Genomic DNA, 12,313 nt, shown 5'->3' on the forward strand with positions numbered 1-12,313 from the left:
TTTTGGGCGGCCACTGTATCCTGGCCCAAGCTGCAGTAATACTGGCGCAACTTAAAATGTGTGTGTGTGTGTGTGTGTGTGTGTGTGTGTGTGTGTGTGTGTGTGTGTGTGTGTTTCTGTGTGTGTGTGATTATTCCCATTTAAACTAGATTCACTTCTCCTGTCAACTGAGCTCCATGGACACTGAAGTTACAGGCATAAAGTTTATCTAAAGTCAGACTGTGCAGCTTCAGTGTAAGCCATAACAAACCTACCTGCATGGGAGCTCATGACCAGCAGGGGGCACAATGAGTCCAGGAATCCCCATAAAGAGATGAAGTAGGTGTGGAGGGCACTCTGTATCCTTTGTGGTTTCCTTTATTAAGGGAATTAACTGATCTGCCCCTGCTGTGAATGACATGTGATATCTCCATGTTCAAACTGTGTAAAGATTCTTTGTGAAACACTTCACAGATGTCTGTTTACTTGTCTCTATGTGCATTTTACAATTTTTGAATAAAATCATACAATGTTTTCTAATAACTGATTTACCCACCCACAACTTATATTAGATCCTTCCTACCTTCCAACTCACCCAACTACACTCTTTTTTCTTTCTGAAACAGAAAAAAGAAAAAAAAAGAGGAAAAACAAAAAAAAGAAAGAACTTTGAAGTTGGATTAAAAGCAAACAACAACAAAAACAAAACCCAAACACTAAAAAGGACACACACACAGACATGCACAGAAACACACACACACATACACACACACATATACATACACACATTCACACATATATACCAAAATACACACATACACAGTCACACACACACACACAGAGAGAGAGAGAGAGAGAGAGAGAGAGAGAGAGAGAGAGAGAGAGAGAGAGAGAAAGAGAGAGAGAAAGAGAGAGAGAGAGAGAGACAGAGAGAGAGAGACAGAGAGAGAGAGACACACAGAGAGAGAGAGTAACAGAAACCAGTTAAACCCAATTTTGCAGCCCAGATAGGTAGGAAAATTTAAGTGAGACAAAGATCTCAATAAGTTGATATTGGAAAAATTATCTGCAGAAATAACATTGACTTCATTTTTTGTTGGCTATCAACTGCTAAGCATGTCTTCAATGATCAATTGTGCTTAATATCTCCTGTGAGACTCCACTGAATAAAACTAATTTTTTTGTATGTGAGTGTCAATTGCAGAACATCTTGGTTAGGGATGAGGACCTGTGTCCAATTTCTTCTCTCGATGTGGGAATTTAATGTGGGCTGACTTGGTTCAGGCTCTGTGCTGACAGCCATAGTCTCTGTAACTTCATATGTGCATCAGTCCAATTGTGTCTGGAAGACACTCATTCCTTGGGGTCATGAACCATATTAGCTCGTATGATCTGTTCAATTTTAAAATCTTTTACTCTCTATTTTTATGTCTATTTCATTGTATCATCTTTGGAAAATCCTCATACCTTAGTAGCCAAATACTAGTCTCTCTGCTTTTACAATTAAATACAACAAAGTAACCAAATCTTGCAACATATATAAGAACATGAAACACTTGCCATAAGGACATGGATGACCACTCAGTATATTTTCTCCAGTTCCATGCATACACTTATAGATTACATATTTCATGTTTACCCACTGAATCATATTTCTTTTTCTATATGAACAACTTCGTCACTTTTTAATTTATGATATTTTTGGAAATCTGGGATGAGTCCTTCCTGTATAAACTTTGGATAGAGCATGAATACCATACTGTGAATAAACATGAGTGTGAAAGTGTTTCTATAATAAGATGTATAGTCATTTGAGTACATATTTGGGAGGGTTATTGCTCGCATACAACATAATTTAATTTATTACTTTTGGTGAATTTTCACTCACCTCCCCCTGAAAAAAGAAAAAGAAAGAGTTTTTATAGGAAAGGCTTCATCCTGGGTAAGTGTTAGTTAAAGCCCATGTTTAGAGATGATACAGGCTCTAGTAGACCTCAGTTGTATAGATAAATGGCATTTTGTCGAACTGCCTCATAAATCTTTATATTTATACCCAGTAGACTGTCTGAGCCTTGATCACAGAGGCTCACATGTGTTGTGTGTAAAGACTGATGCAGACATTCATGAGAATGTCATGCTGAGAATGATTGACTGAGTCATCAATTACATATGAGTTAATAATACCAACCTCTCACTCCAAAATCAAAGACCAGTATAAAACAGGGAAAAGAAAGAAAGTAAGATACAGAGAATGGAATTGAATGACATCAAATTCTATCTCTAGAGATTACCCTGTTCTTACTGTACACATGAACTCTCAGTAGCTATCTTTACCAGCACAACACACACAAATCAAACCAGTAAAAATTACAATATTGGAGACCTTAAGATGGCTTAGCAGGTAAAGATGTCTGTCTCCTGGTAAGCTTAGCAATAATAGGTAAATCTCTGGGAATTGAATTATGTAAGTCATCCTCTGAGATTGATATATACACTTTTCTACATATGTGTCCTCTTCTTCCTAAAAAAATAATATGACATGTTAGAAAAAGCATTGCAACATGGATGGGTAGGAGCCCTTGAGGACCAACACCAAGCAGAATGTCTTTGACATTTGATGAGTGATGGGCAAAATATATTCACTTTTTGGGGGAAATATTTCAGGTGATTAAATAGTTACTAGTGATGACTCTGTGTATAGAGACAGGACATTTACTTTTAGTCATTGTAGTGAGTTTTGAAATATATAACATGTTGGAAAGGCAAATATTAATTTTATATATCTGAAAGTAGTTAGTAAATTCTTAATATTTTTTGGAATTTTCCATCACTTTAATAATCATCATAAGAATAATCTGATGACATTGTGTCTAAGAGGACCAACAGACTCAGGCCAAAACTCTTTTGAGAGCTTATTCCCTTGTGTTACATCCACAACATCTGCTCAGAGCTCAGGGAAAGTATATGGAATGCATTTCCTCAGAGAGAATTAAGACTTGGACTTGAGCATCCTGCTGCCTGACCCATGTGCCTTCTCAGTCCTTCCTCTCTAGTTCTTCTCCAGCTGGACGAGGTTCTTATATAAAAAGTTAGCTAATCATGAATATGCAAATTACCTGAGTCTATAGCAGTAAATACAGGGCTGTTCTGAAAACAAAATATGATCACACTGACTCTAACCATGGAATGGAGTTTGGCATTTCTCTTTCTCCTGTCAGTAACTGCTGGTAAGCTGCTCACAATTTCTAAATCTGAAGTGGAGACAGGATATAAGGTGACTGACAATGAAATCCACTCTGCCTTTGTCTCCACAGGTGTCCAATCCCAGGTTCAGCTGCAGCAGTCTGGTGCTGAGCTAGTGAAGCCTGGAACTTCAGTAAAGTTGTCCTGCAAGGCTTCTGGCTATGACTTCACCAGCTACTATATGAGCTGGGTAAAGCAGAATCCTGGACAGGGCTTGGAATGGATTGGATCGATTTATCCTGGAAGTGGTGGTACTTACTACAATGATAAATTCAAAAGCAAGGCCACCTTGACTGCAGACAAATCCTCCAGCACAGCCTACATGCAGCTCAGCAGCCTGACATCTGAGGACTCTGCGGTCTATTACTGTGCAAGACACAGTGGTGTAACCACATCCTGAGTGTGTCAGTAAACCTGGAGGAAAACCTTGGAGGAAAAGACAGGAAAGCTGTCTTGAGACTGAGATGACAGAAAGACTATTCTTTAGACTAGCTCACAAGTCTTGAATTTTGAATGTCCACTAATTGCCTCCTCCTCACAAACCTATTTTGCCTTTGTCAACTTTGTAAAAGAACATCTATGAATAAAGTGGTGCTGGTTTAGAATAAACCTAAGGTGCACCTTAACTTATCAATCTCTTCACCAGTGACCACCTCCATTGATATGTTTCTCACTCTATAAAATAATAAAAGGGAACAGTGTGATGATACATAATAAACATATCACTGGATCCTGAGAGACCAGAACTTTTGAAAATGTTGGGAAGAAAATATTAAGAATTTGACCTGTAAAATCCAAATTACCAACATCTCTGCAAAAACTCCTTCACAATCTTAAATAATAAGTGTTCTCAGGTGTGTTATTAAATCTGGCTATGTTTTCCAGCAGAAGTTCTAGTCTTATAAGATTTGAAAAATCTTTATATGAGAATGCAGAGTCATGAAAATATAATTCCTGTAGGTTGGTGCAAATATTATTAAATCACTTTTCAAGAATTTTATTTACTAACAGAAGGTACGTACTTGTTAACTGAGGTAGGTTCTAAGATTACACATAAGTGTTTGATCCCATATTTACTTCCTTCCCCATCTCTGTAATCATCCCTACAGTCAGTAGCCTTTTTATAACATGGACTTATACTGATACAGCTTTAACTCACATAGTCCAATGAATACCTGTTGTTCTATAGAGATGTTCTATACTGTTGTTCTTTGTTCCATAGAGTATGTTTGAACGTGTGTTTCTGCATCTACATGTGTTTCTTGTGCTTTGGTTTTGGTGACTGTTCTTCTGTTTGTATTGTATTCCTGTTTGTTTGCTTTTCCTTCATTTCACTTTTTTCTTTTTCATTATGTTTAGGTTCTGTTTACTTTCTAATTAGATAAAGAAACATAATCAAGCTGGGAGAAAATTGGTGAGGGGTTAAGGAGAAGAAGTCAGTATTCAGAATATACTGAAGGAGGAAATGTATTTTCAATAAAAATACAAAAAACGTTAAAAATTAATTAAATAATAATTCTGACAACATATTTGTTGTGTAAATTTCCCATAGGCAGAAGTACTCATTTTTTAGGTCTCATTTCCTTTTAAATTGTTCAAAGTATATCAAAAGCCAGTTTTGAAAAGATATAAGAGTAAAGCATATGTAAAATGAAGAATTTTAAGTTGTACTGAAATATATTAATAAAATATCTGGGTTTTAGCCTCTTTCATTCCCTCTCTCTCTCTCTTTCTCTCCCTCTGTGTGTGTGTTTGTGTATTTTTTGGAATGAAATTTCCAATATTTATCTCTACTTGCACAGAGCAGTTTCTACCTACAATATTTTCTATTTCTTGAGGGTGTCCCTGCGATATACAACACATGGGAAGAAATGAGAATGTGAACATGGTAGAAAATCACTTTGTCAATCTGTATCAGACATTGAGGAGTCTAAGCTAGGCAGTTTATTATAGGTATATTTTAACAAACTTGAAGTTGGAAAAGGGTCTCCAGGCAGCAATCAGTTTCATATCATTTCAAATCCCATAGAACAATAAAGCTTAAGGTTTCTGTATAGACCCTATTTTAAGAAGTTATGGTAACCATGAGGGGAGGTTCTTTTGCTAAAGTCTAGAGCCTAGTGTGCTCACTGATTAACAACAAAGAGATCAGGAGGCCTTAGATATATGTGAGACCTCCCCTAAGGATGGCTAATAGTCTAATAATGGAAGAGTCTGGGATAATCATTCTGGGTAATTAGGGTGTGTTCTGTCCCAACAGATAGCAAAAGGATCAAGAGGTTTTTATGAACCCCACTCTCAGCTTTCTGAATGGAGTACAGGTGTTTGATTTTTTCTCCTTTCATTAGGTGACATCCCTGTGTGACTAAAATTACTGCTTCTCTTAGTGCTTCTTTGTGAATAAAAGGCTCTTATGCCCTCTAGAATCTTTGTGTCAACATCACCAATAATATTGATAAATGTTTGTTGCCCTATGTCAGTGAAAGAAAAACATTAAAATAAAGTAGTTGTGCAGAAGCTGAGAGACAGTTTAGAGAGCTGTGTTTCTTGGCTCTCTGAAGTATGCAGTTTTCTTAGTTACCTCCTTAAAATCTAAGAAACCATCTCCTATGTTAGTTATGCCTTGTCTGAAAAGGTGCAAAATTTGAGGTAGATTACTTGTGTTAGGTCCTAAAATTTATGTTGTTCTCCTATGTATGCTACAGAGACATGAATGACAAAAATTGAAAGTACTCTTGTTGGGAGCTAACTTTAAGCAGAAAGCGGCTATCAGCTTTGCAGCCATCTTGAGCCATATACCCTGACCTGAGACTTGTTTTTCAACAGCCTGCAACAGCTGAAGCACACTCTGATAAATATCTTGTTTATCCCACATATCTTGTTTTGCTGTTTAGTGCCCACAGCTGCAAGGGCACGTGCTATCCATGCCTGCAAGGCATGAGGTGCATGTGCTATCCACATGCTATCCATACATACACCACACATGCCTGTAAGGCACACATGGTATCCAAGCCTGCAAGGTACACCATGCACATGCTATCCATGCTATACACGCCTGTAAGGCTTACATCATATCCACACCTGCAAGGCATGTGGTAACCACACGCCTACAAGGCATGTGGCAAAAGCCTATAAATACCCCAGATTTCCCTTCAGTAGGAGAGACAATTAAAAAACAAGAGAGACAATAAAGGAGAGAGAGACTTGATCAGAACCTCAGTCATGTCTCCATTCTTCTCATCTCTTGCCCCTCCATCCCCACTCTCTCTCTCTTGACCAGAGCAGCAGAGCAGTCAGGGACATAGTAGCCCCAAAGCGTGGGGCAATGCAGTCCCCAACATTTTGGCACCCAACATGGGGCTCCAGTACGTGGGATACAGTGAAGGACACTGTGGGAATTGAAAGCAGAAGTCCTCGATCCTGCACTGGCGAACCAGTCAACTGATGGTGCTGGCTGAATTCGAAAGTGAAACAAAGGTGATTACACAGTAACGGAAATGGGGCAAGAAATAAGTAAGCAGAAACAGATGAAAAAGGCTTTAAAGAAGTGAGTAAATTGCAGACTTTTCTGAGTCAAGAGAGCCAAACACATAAATAGATAAATAGAAGGTTGCTCTAGGTAGAGAGCTGAGCAGAATGATAATGTTGATTGATTTAACTTTTAAAATGTGTGTGATTCTGAAGGCTTTTCTGGTTACTGGCCAAAGGATAGACAGATTTGGGAAAAAATGTTTTTCTATGAGTTTTCTGATGAGGTCATTAAGGTAGTAGTTATATCTTCCAAAATTATATGGCTCAGACATGACAGAGGTAGGCCTCCAGAAGACTAGATTCCAGAGAATCAAACAAAATAATTATCTTGATGCTAAAATTTGTTTTGAGATTTGTATATTACATAATACACAGCCTTGGTGAATGAATCTTCTTATTACCTGCATGTTCACTGATGCCCTGGACTTCCAGCTGGATGCAGTTAACACAGACATCAGAGGCTTATCAATTTACCTTTCACCTCATCCCTCTTCTAACATCTCAATGCCCATATTCAGCTTAAAGAAATTAATGAAGAGTCAGCGCCCAAATTCCCTGGACTTGGGGACTGAGGTGGTTAATATTAGACTGTCTTTCTAAGGAAAAGTAATGGTTTTGTTGGAACAGGGAGGAAGAGCTAAAATTGATTACACAGCCATAATCCATTGGTAGAAATCTGTATAATTGTTACTAAGCTGATGCAAATTCAAGGATTTCATTGTTATAATTTCTTTTATTCAAAATTTGTGGGTACAAGATTTAGACCTTTTACTTCTCCAACAGGGGAGTTGTGTGCTACCCTTAAAGAAGAGTGTTGCTTTTATACCAACCATTCAGGCATTCAGTCTCTTGTTTCTTGGGTTCATGCTGTTTAACAAACTGATGGCTTTTATACGACAACAGATAGATGCTATTCAAATGAAATCCATACAGGTCCAATATTACAGGCTGGAAGTAGGGGACTCTGAAACCTCTGCCATCAAGACTGATGAGGATTAACCCCTAACTTACGTGCTAAGCCGGATAGTCAATGACGGGTAAGAGAATACTTCAAGACCCTTGCCCATAACTCTAGGAGGCGCCACCATCTTAAGTGAGGCTGGGGTCTTTGTTCCGACCTACGGCAGGCACAGTTTCCATAAGTTTTCCCAGCATTTCCTTTCCTATCCTTGGATCACTCAACATACTCTCAGTCATCATGAAAACAGATTATCTTATCATCAAATGAACCCATCAATCAGAAAATTAGAACTTTTTTTAAACACTAGCCAAGCAAGTAAAAAACCTTTATGACTCAAACTTCAAGCCTTTGAACAAAAAATTAAGAAGATATCAAAATATAGAAATATCTGCCATGCTTCTGGATTGGTAGGGTTAACATAGTATAAATGAACATCCTCCAAAAAGCAATCAACAGAGTCAATGAAAACACATCATAATTTCAATACAGTTCTTTACAGATACTGAAAAGATAATACTCAACTTCATATTGAAATCTTTGAAATCCTGAGGAGCTCTAAGTGTCCTGTACAAGAAAGGAGCATCTGGAGTTATCACATCCTTTATTTCAAAGTGTCCTATAGAGTTATAGTAATACAAACATCAGTGTAATAGAATAAAACAAGAAATGTTAATACACAGAATATATAAATATACATCCAGAGTCCTGAGATCTCTTTGACACTGGGCTCCCAGCCAGGCAGCATATATGTGCTGATGTGAGACCCCTGACACATATATGGTAGAGCTGTTCCTGGTCTGGCCCCAATGAGAGAAGACTCAACTAACCCTCAAGATACTTAAAGCCCCTTGGAGCCAGGAGGCCTGGTGTGGGGGAGGCATCCTCTTGAAGATAGTGGGGAGGAGATATGGGATGAGGAACTGTGGAAAGTTGGACCCAGAGGGTGGCAACGAGTAGACTATACAAAATAAAAGTAATAAAGAATAAATATTAAAATTTACAATGTGTTCTAATCACTGATATTCTTTTCAAACTTCTGCCAGAACCTTCATCAACCATCCAATTACTCACCTTTTAATTTTTTTCTATAGAAAGATAAAACACATAAAAAGTGGATAAAAGTTAAAAAAAGATAAAACATACACACACACATATACATAGACACATAAAAATGCAACTCTGTAAACATGATATATGTATTCAAAGACATGTGCAATAAAATTAATGCAGAAAACAATGAGATTAGATATCTCCAAAAACAGGGGTGAATTTATTCTGTGTTGGTCTTCTACTGTTAGACATGCATCCAGCATAAAATGTGGTTAATAAGACCAATAATGATACATTGGAGAAAGCTAATTTTCCCTTGGACAATGAAGGTCAATTTTTAAATCTTTTTGGTTAAGGTGAGAACCTGTGGCAATTTTCGTCTGTCAACACTTGGTCTCCATTTGAATTGAGTTTGTGCATACCCTGTGCATTCTGTCACAGTCTGTGTAGGTTCTCATCTGCTTGAGTACTCTTATGTCTGGAAGTCAGTTTCCTTGGGAGATGCACCATTGTCCCATGAAGGTACATCTGTTCAAGATCTTCTATATTAAAACAAAACACAAAGCTCAGCACTGTGCTTTCATTTTTAAATTAATTTGTATTTGATATTTTATTTACATTTCAGATGTTATCCCCTTTCCCCATTCCTTCCACACAAAAACCCCCTACCCATACCCCCTCCTCCTGCTTTTATAAGGATGTGCCCCACTCACCCATTCCTACCTCCCCACCCTGGAATTTTTCCACACTTGAGCATCCAGCATTCACAGAACCAAGGAATTTCTCTCCCAACTATGCCTGAAAGGTCATCCTCTCCTACATATACAGCTGGAGCCATGGGTATTTCCCTATGTGCTCCCAGGCTGGTGGTTTAGACCCTGGAAGTTCTGGTTGGTTATTATTGTTTCTCTCCTCATGGGGTTGCAAACCCCTCAGCTCCTACTGTTTTCCCTCTATCTTCTCCTTTGGGAATCCCATAATAAGTTCAATGGTTTGCTGTGAGCATCTGCGTCTGAATATGTCAGACTCTGGCAGACCTCTAAGGAGACAGCTTTATCAGGCTCCTGTCAGCATGTACTTCTTGCCATCCACATCAGTGTCTGCCTTTGGTGACTGCACAAAGAATGGATACCCAGGTGGAGCAGTCTCTGGACAGTGGATGGTCCCTCCTTGAGTTTCTGTCCCATACTTTGTCTCCATATTTGTTGCCATGAGTATTTTGCTATTACTTCTAAGAAGAACTAAAGCACCCACACTTTGGTCTTCGTTCTTCATGAGCTTCATGTGGTTTATAAGTTGCATCTTGTGTATTTCAAGCTTTTGGGTCAATATCCACTTATCAGTGAGTGCATACAATATGATTGTGTTACTTCACTCAGGATGATATTTTCTAGTGTCATCCATTTAACTAAGAATTTCATGATTTCATTGTTTTGATAGTGATGTAGTACTCCATTGTGTAAATGTACCATGCTTTATTTAGCTTTCTGCACGTGTATAACTCACATACAAGTAAAGCATGACAAGAACCAGACCACTGAAATAATACTAATAACTAAACTTCAATTCTACATATCACCAATTTTTCACATATTTTCCTCAAATGTAAAAATATTGTATCAGCAGTTCCATAAATCCACACCACAATCCTCAACATAAAATCAACCCATCAACATAAAGCCATTCTGAAATGTGTACTAGGCAACTATGATGTGTTGACTTTTTTGACTATTAGTTTAGAAATCAATCTTTGGGTTTTGTTGCTTTTTACTACAAAATCCACTTTTTTTTACTCCCAGTATCCTTAATATGTTTTGTTGTGCTACATACATTCTATATCCTCTATATTTTTTATTTTTACTTACATTAAAGATTCTAGATTTAATCTTACATCTCCTATCATCCTTTAATTTGGTTTATGCTGCACCAATGTCTTATTCTCCATTTCTCACCACCATTTCATGTTTGAAACATCATGGCTCATCTATCAACTTCTCTGCTTTCATTTTACTTCTATTTTACTATATCATCTTCTTTAATTCCACAGACTCAATGTCTATGTTTCTAATATGGTCTTAATTAATAGAGTTATCTATAGTTACATCCATTTTCTTAAAGTTGACTTAAGTTTTCTATTCTTTTTTGAAGAAAAATACTGTTTTGTTATACATATAAACATGTCTTCTGGAGGCAAACATCTATAGATAGAATAAACTTTATTTACGTAATTTTGATGGTGCTGCAGTAATCATTTACATACAAGTATTTGTGAAGTATATTTACTGTTAGTCATTTGAGTGAGTTTTTTACTATATAGCATTTTTGAAAGGCAAATGTTAATTGTATGTATTGTATGGATGATGTAAATTCTGTAAACTTAGCTATTTTTGAAATTTACCATCATTATCATTGTCTTATATCTATCTGCAAATCCATCTGAAAACCTTTTCAGGAGTGGAGCAACTGTCTCAGGCTGGAAATCTAATTAGTCATAGGTAGTTATGTTACATCTACATTACCTGCACACTGCTCCTGAAAGGGGTATTGGATGAATTTTCTCAGACAGGATAAGGACTTAGACCTCAGCATCCCGCTGCCTCACCCTGGTTTTCTCTATCTCCATCTTCTCCAGCAGAGCTAGTTTCTTATATAAAAAGTACCCTACTCATGAATATGTAAATCATGTGACCCTGTGGTTGTAAATACAGGAACTTTCACAGTCCACAACAATACATAATCACTGACCTCTCTCAAGTGACTGAGAACACAGGATCTCACCAAGGGATGGAGCCAGATCATTCTCTTTCTAGGGACAACAACTACAGGTAAGGTGCTCCCAATTCCAGACTTGCTGATGGGCCACACAACATGATAAAAATATCTAATATGTTTTTTCCTCCACAGGTGTTCTCTCCCAGGTTCAGCTTCAGCAGTCTGGGTCTGAGCTGGTGAAGCCTGGGTCCCCAGTGAAGATGTCCTGCAAGGCCCCTGGCTATACTTTCACCAGATACTTTATGCACTGGGTGAAACAGAGGCCTGGGAATGGCCTTGAGTGGATTGGATGGATTTATCCTGGAGATGGTGGTACTAAGTACAATGAGAAGTTCAAGGACAAGGCCACCTTGACTGTAGACACATCCTCCAACACAGCCTACATGCAGCTCAGCAGCCTGACATCTGAGGACTCTGCGGTTTATTACTGTAAAAGACACAATGTGACAACCACATCTTGAATATGTCAAAAACCCCGGAGGAACAGAAAGCTGCCCTGTGACTGATATTATTCAGAGAAGATTAACCTGAAGACTTGCTGAGATGTGATCATTTTATTAGTCCCTTTTTTGTGTCTCTTTCTTAGGGACCTATAATGCTTATTGGTACCATTGTAAAAAGACATCTATGAATTTTGTGATGCTAAGTTAGGATGCTCCTAGAGTAATCCATACCTTGTTATTCTATTCAACAGTGACCACCTCTACTAACATCTTTCTTTTTTAATAAAACAACAAAAAAGGATACTGTGATTATGCACAATAAAAGTATCTCTGA

The 12,313-nt window shown here is 37.8% G+C and overlaps 2 pseudogenes; both read left to right on the forward strand.

The window, feature by feature from the left end:
* The first annotated feature begins 3,160 nt into the window (after positions 1–3,160).
* Positions 3,161–3,622, forward strand: LOC143437164 (Ig heavy chain V region 1-72 pseudogene; annotated as a pseudogene).
* A 3,097-nt stretch (positions 3,623–6,719) lies between these two features.
* LOC143437165 (immunoglobulin heavy variable 1-84 pseudogene) lies at positions 6,720–11,997 on the forward strand (annotated as a pseudogene).
* Positions 11,998–12,313: the final 316 nt, after the last annotated feature.

Source organism: Arvicanthis niloticus, chromosome 23, assembly GCF_011762505.2.
Source record: "Arvicanthis niloticus isolate mArvNil1 chromosome 23, mArvNil1.pat.X, whole genome shotgun sequence".
Taxonomy (NCBI): domain Eukaryota; kingdom Metazoa; phylum Chordata; class Mammalia; order Rodentia; family Muridae; genus Arvicanthis; species Arvicanthis niloticus.